Source organism: Haliaeetus albicilla, chromosome W, assembly GCF_947461875.1.
Source record: "Haliaeetus albicilla chromosome W, bHalAlb1.1, whole genome shotgun sequence".
Classification (NCBI taxonomy): domain Eukaryota; kingdom Metazoa; phylum Chordata; class Aves; order Accipitriformes; family Accipitridae; genus Haliaeetus; species Haliaeetus albicilla.
In genome coordinates, this window is record NC_091515.1 from 38052811 (window position 1) to 38064302 (window position 11492).

Genomic DNA, 11492 nt, shown 5'->3' on the forward strand with positions numbered 1-11492 from the left:
GCACTCCAGGAGTCTCCTGGATTGCCTGCAGCTCGCCGTGCTACTTCTCCAGCAGATGTCGGGGTGGTTGAAGTCCCCCAGCTGGATGAGAGCCTGCGAGCGCGATGCCTCCTGGAGCTGGAGTAAGAAGGCTTCATCAATAGGCTCCCCTTGATTGGGCGGCCTGTAGTAAACACCAACCACAAGGTTCCCTTTGTTGCCTCGGTCTCTAGTTCTTACCCATAAGCTTTCAACCTGCTCGTGGCTATTCTTCAGAGACAGCTCTTCACAATCTATCCATTTCTTGACGTAGAGAAAAACCCCTCCGCCCCTCCTTCCTCGCCTGTCCCTTCTGAAAAGCCTGTAGCCATCGATAGCCGCACTCCAGTCATGGGTTTCGTCCCGCCAAGTTTCAGTAATGGCAATTAGGTCATAGCTTTCCAGCAGCACGGTGGCTTCCAGAGGTGGAAAGCTGCTGCGTGGAGTCCCACAGAACAAGTCGTAGAAGCCGTCAAAGGAGAAGGCGAGTCGGGTCATTTGGCAGATGTGAAAGCCATCCAACTGGCCCTAGAGATTGCTGAATGAGAAAAGTAGCCAGTACTCTATCTCTCTACTGACTCATGGATGGTGGCAAATGCCTTATGAGGGTGGCTACAGCAGTGGAAGAAGACCAATTGGCAGTGCAGAGGTAAACCCATCTGGGCTGCTGCATTGTGGCAGGACATTGCTGCCCAGGTAGAGAACCTTGCTGTAAAGGTACGTCATGTAGATGCTCACGTGCCTAAGAACCGTGCTACTGAAGAACATCGAAACAACAAACAGGCAGACAAGGTTGTCAAAATTGAAGTGGCTCAGATGGACCTGGACTGGGAGCATAAGGGTGAGCTATTCGTAGCTCAGTGGGCCCATGCAACATCTGGACGTCTAGGAAGAGATGCAATGTACAGAGCCGGGGTGATCCAGGGATGGGCCTGAACATTGAAGCCATCACACAGGTTTTCCGTGAAAGCAAAACATGCACCATAATCAAGCGAGTAAAGCCTCTCTGGTATAGAGAACGGTGGCTGCAATATCAATATGGGGAGGTGTCCTGGTTTCAGCTGGGATAGAGTTAATTGTCTTCCTAGTAGCTGGTACGGTGCTATGTTTTGAGTTCAGTATGCAAAGAATGTTGATAACACACTGATGTTTTCAGTTGTTGCTAAGTAGTGTTTAGACTAAAGTCAAGGATTTTTCAGCTTCTCATGCCCAGCCAGCGAGAAAGCTGGAGGGGCACAAGAAGTTGGCACAGGACACAGTCAGGGCACCTGACCCAAAGTGGCCAACGGGGTATTCCATACCATGTGACGTCCCATCTAGTATAGGAACTGGGAAGTGGGGGCGGGGGATCGCCACTCAGGGACTAGCTGGGTGTCGGTCGGCGAGTGGTGAGCAATTGCACTGCGCATCATTTGTACATTCCAATCCTTTTATTATTGCTGTTGTCATTTTATTAGTGTTATCATTATCATTATTAGTTTCTTCTTTTCTGTTCTATTAAACCGTTCTTATCTCAACCCAGGAGTTTTACTTGTTTTCCTGATTTTCTCCCCCATCCCACTGGATGGGGGGGGAGCGAGTGAGCGGCTGCGTGGTGCTTAGTTGCTGGCTGGGGCTAAACCACAACAGGAGGCCTGGCAGATCAATTATATCACACTGCCATGAACCCACCAAGGCAAGCACTGCATGCTTACCATGGTGGAGGTGACCACCGGAGGGTTGGAAACACCCTGTAGCCAATATCACTGCTTGAAACACCATCCTAATCCCTGTAAAGCAAGTTCTGTGGCAGCACAGCACCCCAGAAAGAATCATGCCAGACAACAGGACTCATTTCCAAAGCAACTTCATGAGCATCTGGGCCACGGAACACGGCATTGATCATAGAATCATAGAATAGTTTGGGTTGGAAGGGACCTTTAAAGGTCATCTAGTCCAACCCCCCCTGCAATGAACAGGGACATCTTCAACTAGATCAGGTTGCTCAGAGCCCCGTCCAACCTGACCTTGAACGTTTCCAGGGATGGGGCTTCTACAACCTCTCTGGGCAACCTGTTCCGGTGCTTCAGCAAACAGGATTGGGTGTACCACATTCCCTATCACGCACCAGCCTCTGGAAAGACTGAAGGATGCAACGGACTGTTAAAGACTGTAATGAAAGCGCTGGGCGCTGGGACATAGAAGGACTGGGATGCAAATTTAGCAGAAGCCCCTTGGCTGTTTAATACCAGAGGATCAGATAACTGACCTGGCCCTGCCCAAACAAAACTCCTATGTGCTGTAGAAGGAGATAAGGTCCCTGTAGTGCGTGTAGGGAACTGGCTGGGAAAGTCATCATGGGCAAATCCATTCATGGGATTGCTTTCGGTCAAGGACTCGGGTATAATTGGTGGGTAATGCAGGAGGATGGGGAAATCTGTTGTGCACCTCAAGGAGATTTAACCCTAGGGGAAAATAACCCATGATTTGAGTTGCATATTATAGGAAGTACAACAGCAGGAATCACCTGAACCAACAGAGAATGAGCCTTGCAAGAAGCCAAGCAAGTACAGCAGCGACCCAACCTGAGCTGGCTTTGGCATCCAATAACTCAACACAACACGCAACCTCTCCTGTCCTGAGTGACCACCATAATGAACGGAGCCCAAGTCATAGACTAAGTGAACTCAATGGACATTTTATGGACATTTTACAGGGGAGGCCCATAGACTAAGGGAATGATATCTGTGTATATATCAAAGGACAGGAAGGGGGAGCGGTGATTAATGAGGATGTATTGGATAGTGTAGGACCCGAGCGTGACGTAAATGGTATGGAATAAAGTGTAGAGGTTGTACGGGGTTTGGCTGGGATGGGGTTAACTTTCTTCATAGCAGCTGGCATGGTGCTGTGTCTTAGATTTGTGGCTAAAACAGTGTTGATAACACACTAGTGTTTTGCCTATTGCTGAGCGGTGCTTGCACAAGTATCAAGGCTTTCTCTTTTTTCCCCACTCTGTTCCCTGCAGTGAGTAGGCCGGGGGTGGGAGGGGACACAACCTGGACAGCTGACCCAGTCTGACCAAAGGGATATTCCATGCCATACAACAGCACGCTCAGCAATAAAAACTGAGGGAAGGAGGGGTTTGGAAGGTAGTCATTGCTTGGAGATTGGCTGGGCATCAGTCTACTTGTGGGAGATGGTGAGTGATTGCCTTTGCATCACTTCTTTTGTTTTCTTCCTCTTTCCTTCGCTTATTAAACTCTCTTTATCTCAATCCATGAATTTTCTCGCTTTTGCTCTTCCTATTCTTTCCCCCGTCCCAGTGGGCTGGGAGAGTGAGTGAACAGCTGCGTGGTGCTTAGCTGCTGGCCACACTACTTAAAAAATGTTTCTCTGCTAATTGGTTTATAACTGCATCAATCTTTGTAGAAATTAGTTCTTTCGATGCACCACAAGCGACATACACATTTGGACTTTATTTTGGAAACATATAGGACTGAATGAGTTGCACCTTAACTAGCCCTGATTTTTAATTCTTTAAACATTTCTTCTTTAGTTGTCTAAATGAGGTCTAATTTCTGTGATATTGTACACAACACTTTTTTGAAGTATAAAGCTTAGTAATTTTATATTACATATTTGAAGGACACTTTTAGCATTCGTAGCAAGAGACCACAACCATATGGCACTAGGATGATACTCCCATAGTAATAAGACTGTTTTTCCAAAACATTATAGACAGCTTCTTCCTTTATTAACTGGATGACGTCAGGGTTTTCGGCTACTAACCCATTTTGCACACTGTATTAGAAATATTCAGGGAAGTGATCTAAAATGAACCGTTTCAGTGTAAGACTGTTGAGTCTAGAGCACTGTATATATTCTACATGCAGATCAGGAAACACAACAGTCCAAAGTGAATAAATGAGGACTGGTATTTCACAGTGTGGACATATAAATTGGAACACTAACTCAGATCCACAGATTAAGACAGCAATTATGTTATTGCGGACTGATGAAAAGAACGGCAGACAGAGAATACCAGGTAGAGAAAAGCTGGAGCTTCTCAAGTACCATAGCATGTCACAGAGATACATAAATGTACCTCGTGCACTGCTATACCAGTCTATGCTGCAACTGGGAGGGCGCATCTGCATTTACTGCACATGGCATCACTGTTGGGTTTGGCTCGCCAACTCTCTAATGCAAGTGGCTTGCAACAGTTACTGGTCATAATGTGATGGTCTTATTCAAGTCATTAATCTCCTGGTTTTCCTTACCACTGCCAGGGGTGATTGGCCTAAACCCCACACAGTTGTGCTCTGTTGTCAGCCAGCACCTATAATACTTCTGTCTTTCTTTCCATTGCAGATGGCATGGCCTTGGATACAAGCTTCAGATGTACCCACAATTGCATATCCATTAATTGCTGAAGGCGGAGTGTAAGATATACATGTATCAGCTGGTATCCAGCATCAGGTGGTTTTCCTGTGGGTAAGGTGGAGGGATTTTTCTCTTGTTAGCTAAGCATGCTGCAAGACATTTTGATGACTCCTGGGATTTGAATCTAACTTACAGCTTTACAAAATGCTTGGACAACTAGCCTTACACATTTGGCTTTATTATGTCATTCTGCTCACAGTTTGGATGCTGGATTTGCCTCATGATAACTAGTTAAGATATCTTTTGTATCCCTCCAGGACTATGCATGCTTTTGGCTCAAGGGCAGAGCCTGGAGTACAGCTCAATAGTTCTGAGTGGAATTTGTCACTGGCAATACTGGCAAGATTTTCCATGCAACAGGTTTACTCCTATAGTGAACAAATTTGATTAATTCCTTACAAGCCATCTTGTGGATCAAGTTGATAGGGAGTGGTCACTTCATGTGCGAAGTGATTAATTGTGAGGGGAATAAATGCTACGTTGACTTAAAGTAACAGTCGCTAAGCCATGCAACATATAGCATTAAGTGTCTGCAAAACCAAGTTTTCTTCATAGCTGAACACAATTATTCCTGATGTCCCACCACATCAGCACTATAAAGGGTAAGCAAATTCAGAGCCAAATTGGAATTGCCTTTTCTAGAGCAATATTCAATAAGCTATGGCTTCCAGTGAATCAGCAAAAACAATCTGAAAGGTCATGATCTTGGAGGTCATAGCCTATCTCTTTTCTCTCTCCAAGATTTGCTCAGCTACCTGCAACCAGCCTTTAGAACATTAGTGCTCTGACAGGAGTGTATTGTGTTTTTAAAATTCCATTTTAATACTCTCTCTATAAAACCTACCATGCACAGAATGCAGAGACAAAAGCCAGCTGCAAGATTCAGTACAAGTCACTGCAGCAATTGTGGTGCTGGCTGAGAAACAGCCCAAAGGATTCCAAATATCATTTAAGGTGGAGCTGCTGTTAGTAGCCACAGTCTGAATCCCAGGATGAAAAAAAAAATAATGCCTCTTTTAGGGCATTAAACCAGTTTTCCCTCTTCATAATACATCAAGATTACAGCCTCTGTTAAAGGCCAATGTAGGCTCCAAAAGAAATACAATTTTTATAGATCAGGTCCCTCACCAACACTAAAAAGATACCTTTTTTTAATTAATAACTTATGAAAATTCCAGTGAACCAAGACATATCAAAACTCCCCTTGCTACTCCAACCAGAGGTTGCATAGAATTCTTCAGGACATTTGATTCACAGCTACAACCTTCTTCAGACTATTTCAGCAGTATCATATTGCACACAGTGATCCTGTGATCTGCATGCAGGTGAAACCATTCCATCCATTTCAAAGACTGAATCATCACAAATGCACAAACCACCTCTTTACCCTTTAAGGAACTTGCAGTCTTTACTACTGCTTTTAATATAAACAAACTCTTTTGCAATTAACCCTTTACTCTCTTAAACTTCTTTTAAAGAGAAAGCTGTCAGCTCTATTTTCTTAGGTGGATATTCATGTAGTTGAACATAAATATTGATTATCCTTTATTTTATACTAGGCAGCACATGTGCTTTTAGCCAAGGATGGAAAGAAGGTACAAGGGTTACAGACTGAACAGTGACATTTCTAGAAATAGAACTAGATTAAATATTTGAATCATGTCATGGGTGATATTAAGTGCCACACCATGTGATCCCGAGTGACATTTTAGAGGAATGGCAGAGTCATAGCTAAAGTTCACACAGACACATAAACACTGATAATATATATGCACATTTTAAACTGTTAAGTTGTCTAATGGTGATACTGTACTGAGCAGAACTTTCCATGTGGTGGAGAAATAGGTTACAAAAGATGCTGGTCTTTTATATTTGAGAAATAATTCCTTTGGGTCATCCTTAGTTTGATCTAGAACCCACAGAAGCCAGTGGAAATTTATCTCTGCCCTTCTACAGCAGTTATGGGCACCTTAGAAACATCTGCAAGAAATGTCATAAATGACTAAATGCCTGATATACCATTTTTAGATGCCTAAAAAACAGTTTACATTGCTCTTTGTTTGCTATATCATTCTACAAGGTCAGAGGATAAGATCTAAATTAAAACATTAAATCTCATAAATCAGTATTGGTGAGGTTTTTTTTCAGTTTCTCATAGCTCAGCCTGAGCAAGACCTGAACCTTTCTGACCGATCTCTGTTTAAGATAAAAATCTCCAGAGTGCAGAAATAATGACAGTGCAGACATCATTCTAATTATGTCTTAATCACAGCATGGAACGTCTCTAGGAAAAATAAACTAAAATTCAGTTTCTTTTCTCCTCATAATTCCAGAGGTCAGTGAACAGGTATAAAAATCTAATCCTCTTTTAAAAAAAACAAACAAAAAAAAAAAAAACAGAAAATGCCAAACTCCTTGTTATGAAAGGAGGAGATATGGAAAAGACTGTGACTCTTAATAGGTCAAACAACTACCCTTTAGTCACAACACTCTGATTTCTACCAGCTAAAGATCTGGTCCATTAGATTTGACCTGGTGAGATTTAGAACCCCAAATTCTCTTACTGACGCCAGTCAAAGGTTTTGGGAGTGCTTGCCCTTTTGAATCAGTCAACCACTATTTTACAATATGAGAAACTCATCTCCACAGTGCAGAGAGCTACAAACTCTCTAATTGTCAAATAACTTCCCAAATTAAAGATGGTTTCTCTGAACTGTTATTACATCTTTGCAAAGGAACTTATTTTCCCCTTATTTAAACTGTTACTTAAGGGTTGACATCTGAAGCAGCTGCACAGTGGGCTGACACATTTTCCTGCACCAAGTAGTTACGCAAATCAATAAATTATAACCAAGTTACATCACATCCTGTGGTGCTTTGAATTCATTTTTAATAAGTCCTGTATTTGAAATGCCACCATTTGAGTTACCTCAAATAAGATAAGCAATAGAGTTAGTTAAACTGACCTTGAAGCTGAAGGTAGACACGTCCTGCTACCTGCAGTGAGCCCAGAGTGTAAAGGGAATAACAAGTTGGTGTGCTCACAGGATTCCAGGTAATATGAGAGGAGGGAAGGGGAGAGGGAAAGGAAAATAATTGCTGCAGTGGCCAATCCTATTTCACTCAGTTATGTCAATGACATTTGCTCACACAAGGGTGCCCTTGAGGACTTAAGTAGGCTGTGGCAAAAGGGGGCCATTTAAGTTGGGTGATAGCAACATAATCTTTCAAACACCTCTCAAGGGGAAAGAGTTTACATCAGCAAATGATTGGCCAGATGCTTAACTGCAATGAGCTGCCTCTCCACTGCTTCACCCCAAGGGCCCATTTGGTAACAGCCAAAGGAGAAAGGTCATGAGCAGCTTCTGTGCTGGTTTGCCTTGCCTGCCTGAACTACTCCTTTGATACACATAAGAGCAGGAGAAACCCATGTGTACTCACCCCAAATGGAAGCTGGTCAGAGCAGGAAACTGGACCCAAGTTGTCAGGAGAATGAGATGAGATCACAGTAGGCCTGTATGTTTTTTTCTTACTTTTTAATTCACTACATTAATTTTTGACAGACTTCTGGCAGAGAAGTCCAGAAACATGAAATGTAAATGTGCTGATAGAAAACAACTGTTAAGGATATCTGAAGCCTCCCATTTAGAATTACTGTAGCTGCATATTGGTAAAGTACTAGAAGAAATAATACATGATGGATGGAAGTGCAAAAAAGAAAACGCAATTTTGTTCACCAAACTCTGCTCCCACTGAAGCTGAACATTTATCAAGGCTGACAGAGGAACACAGAGGCCAATGCTGAACAGCTTTTAAAAAATCCAAGACTTTAAAAACCTTTTTCCTTTGTCCATTTAATATTTCTTGAATTATACTTGGTGTCCTGGTTTCAGCTGGGATAGAGTTAATTGTCTTCCTAGTAGCTGGTACGGTGCTATGTTTTGAGTTCAGTATGAGAAGAATGTTGATAACACTGATGTTTTCAGTTGTTGCTAAGTAGTGTTTAGACTATAGTCAAGGATTTTTCAGCTTCTCATGCCCAGCCAGCGAGAAAGCTGGAGGGGCACAAGAAGTTGGCACAGGACACAGCCAGGGCAGCTGACCCAAAGTGGCCAAAGGGGTATTCCATACCATGTGACGTCCCATCTAGTATAGGAACTGGGAAGTGGGGGCGGGGGATCGCCACTCAGGGACTAGCTGGGTGTCAGCCGGCAGGTGGTGAGCAATTGCACTGCGCATCATTTGTACATTCCAATCCTTTTATTATTGCTGTTGTCATTTTATTAGTGTTATCATTATCATTATTAGTTTCTTCTTTTCTGTTCTATTAAACCGTTCTTATCTCAACCCATGGGTTTTACTTCTTTTCCCGATTTTCTTCCCCATCCCACTGGGTGGGGGGGAGTGAGTGAGGAGCTGCATGGTGCTTAGTTGCTGGTGGGGGTTAAACCACGACAACTACCTGTGCTCCCGAATTTTTTAGCATTCTTCCCAGGGCTCTGAAATCTCTTGATCAATCTCAAACTTTTTGTTGTGACATCCTTAGTACCCATGTGAAAGAGCAGGAATGGATAGTAGTCTGAAGGTTGTACTAAGCTCTTCAGTCTTGTGGTGATGTCCCTAGTTTGGGCCCCAGGGAGGCAGCAAACTTTCCTGAAAAGAGGGTCCGGTCTGCAAATGGGTGCTTCCATTCTGCACAGGAGGGAATCACCAATGACCATAACTTGCCATTGTTTCTTCTCGGCGCTGGTCTTAATGCAGGTTTTGTTGTGAGGGGTTGGTCTCTCTGACCTTGGCAAGACTGCTTGTGCAGATTCCTCCTCTATCTCATTACGCGCTTCATCTACCATACCCAGGGCCTCGTACCTATTCTGTAATGGTATCTTAAAGGGTAAGGAGGGGGTTTCTCTTACCGCTCCATGCTGTAACCTTCTTCTGCCCCTCCTTATCCCTTGTAACATTGCCTTCCTCCTGGCACAAAGCAGATCCTGGACCTGCCTCCATAGTGGCCACGCTGAGTTGGCTTGCACGCATCATAGATGGCAGAGTAGAGCTCCATTGGTCAATCTCCCTCTCAGACTCTCAAATGCTCTTCAGTCTGCCCACCTCCTCCTGCAGCTTGGCCACCAAGCAGAGCAGTTCATCAGTCTGGTCACACCTCCCACAAGCTTGCTTGCTATCACTTTCCACCTCTAGGAATATTCCTACACACATCCCACAGCCAGAAACCTGGGTGGTTGCATGCTTTGACAGGAGCTCTGTCTGGGTGGCTGGATTGGTTCTACTGGGTGCTAGAAGCTCAGAAGCAGAGGACACTGCTTTTTGCCAGGTGGTCACCATGCTGCCCACTGCTGTGCACCTGCCTGCTGGGAAATATATATGTTCATCCGTTGCAATCAGCTGGGCTGATTGTTTTAGCCTGTTTAAATCTCCTGCGCTGCTGGCTGCAGGCTCTGCCCCTTGCTGTCTCTTCCAATCAGTGGGTCCAGAGTCAGTTGCTCGGGGAATGTTCCCTGTTCAGACAAGCCTCTACTTGTCCACTTGTATCCCTCATGTGTCCCTTACCGCTGCTTGGTGCTGCCACTGTTGGTGCCCCTTGCACTGCTCCAGCGTCCGTTGCAATCAGTTTTGTGCGCATCTTTGTTCTTTTAGGCTTTGATCTGGCAAATAGCTTAAACATCTGCTTAAGTTGGCAAAGCACTTTAAGTTCATGGTACCAGCCAATTAACTTTGAGATAAAGGTCTTTGTGTTCAGGGGCTTTATGAAAAAGGATGTCTTTCATTAAAAATTTAAACTGAAATATGAGCCTCAGTCATGAGTTCCTGAACTGGAGTCTAACAGTGTGGGTGGGGACTGCATTATGAACAAAGAGATGACAGCCTGCACAGAAGAAATGTTAGTACACAAAATTCTGCACTTAATGCAGACTGGGGACCTTATAGCCAGAGCAAAAGATATGACACAATCATAAAGTAGTTTTTGCTGAGTAAGAAAGGAAAAGCTGGCTTCTGTTTTCATTGCTGATTCCTGCACAGGGCAGATTTGTTTTATACTGCTGTTGTGATCATATTTCTATACTCATGTTACATCAAGAGATCTTCCAATGGCTTCTTTGGATCAATACCAAAAAAAGTAGTGTTGGGCTGATAAAAAGCACAGGTGTGGTAAAGAGGGGTTGCTTCAAATACTAGGTAGTCCAGATGCACTGCTCTGAGGTGGCTGCTTTGCTTTTAATTATGATGGATATGCACAGCGCTCTCATTAATCAGAGGAAGTCATAACACTTTTGAGGAGAGATGTCTGTGTTTTATAAAGTTTCACAAAGCTGAGATTGGGGTTAGGAAATTGCCAAGTGTCATGGTTTAAACCCAGCCAGCAACTAAGCACCACGCAGCCGCTCACTCACTCCCCCCCACCCAGTGGGATGGGGGAGAAAATCGGGAAAAAAAGTAAAACTCGTGGGTTGAGATAAGAACGGTTTAATAGAACAGAAAAGAAGAAACTAATAATGATAATGATAAAACTAATAAAATGACAACAGCAATAATAAAAGGATTGGAATGTACAAATGATGCGCAGTGCAATTGCTCACCACCCGCTGACCGACACCCAGCTAGTGCCCGAGCGGCGGTTCCGCCCCCAGGCCCACTCCCCCCAGTTTATATACTAGATGGGACGTCACATGGTATAGAATACCCCGTTGGCCAGTTTGGGTCAGGTGCCCTGGCTGTGTCCCTTCCCAACTTCTTGTGCCCCTCCAGCCTTCTTGCTGGCTGCCCATGAGAAGCTGAAAAATCCTTGACTTTAGACTAAACATTACTTAGCAACAACTGAAAACATCAGTGTTATCAACATTCTTCTCATACCAAACTCAAAACATAGCACCATACCAGCTACTAGGAAGACAATTAACTCTATCCCAGCTGAAACCAGGACAGTAGTATTTTCCTCTATCCTCCCAGTAATGGGGGGAAACTTTAGAAGAAACAGGTGAGCCCAGGATATCAATACCTGGCTCCAGGACTGGTGCCTCCACCAAAACTCTGGG

The 11492-nt window shown here is 43.9% G+C and overlaps 1 protein-coding gene across 1 annotated transcript in view; it reads right to left on the reverse strand.

Moving 5' to 3' along the window:
• LOC138683469 (creatine kinase S-type, mitochondrial) overlaps window positions 1–7493 on the reverse strand; it is a 55044-nt gene extending 47551 nt beyond the window's left edge. Inside the window, exon 1 of the mRNA XM_069775276.1 lies at window positions 7410–7493. The gene's annotated coding sequence lies outside the window, so the exon portion shown is untranslated. The remainder of the gene's footprint in view (window positions 1–7409) is intronic.
• Between the last annotated feature and the right edge of the window lie 3999 nt (window positions 7494–11492).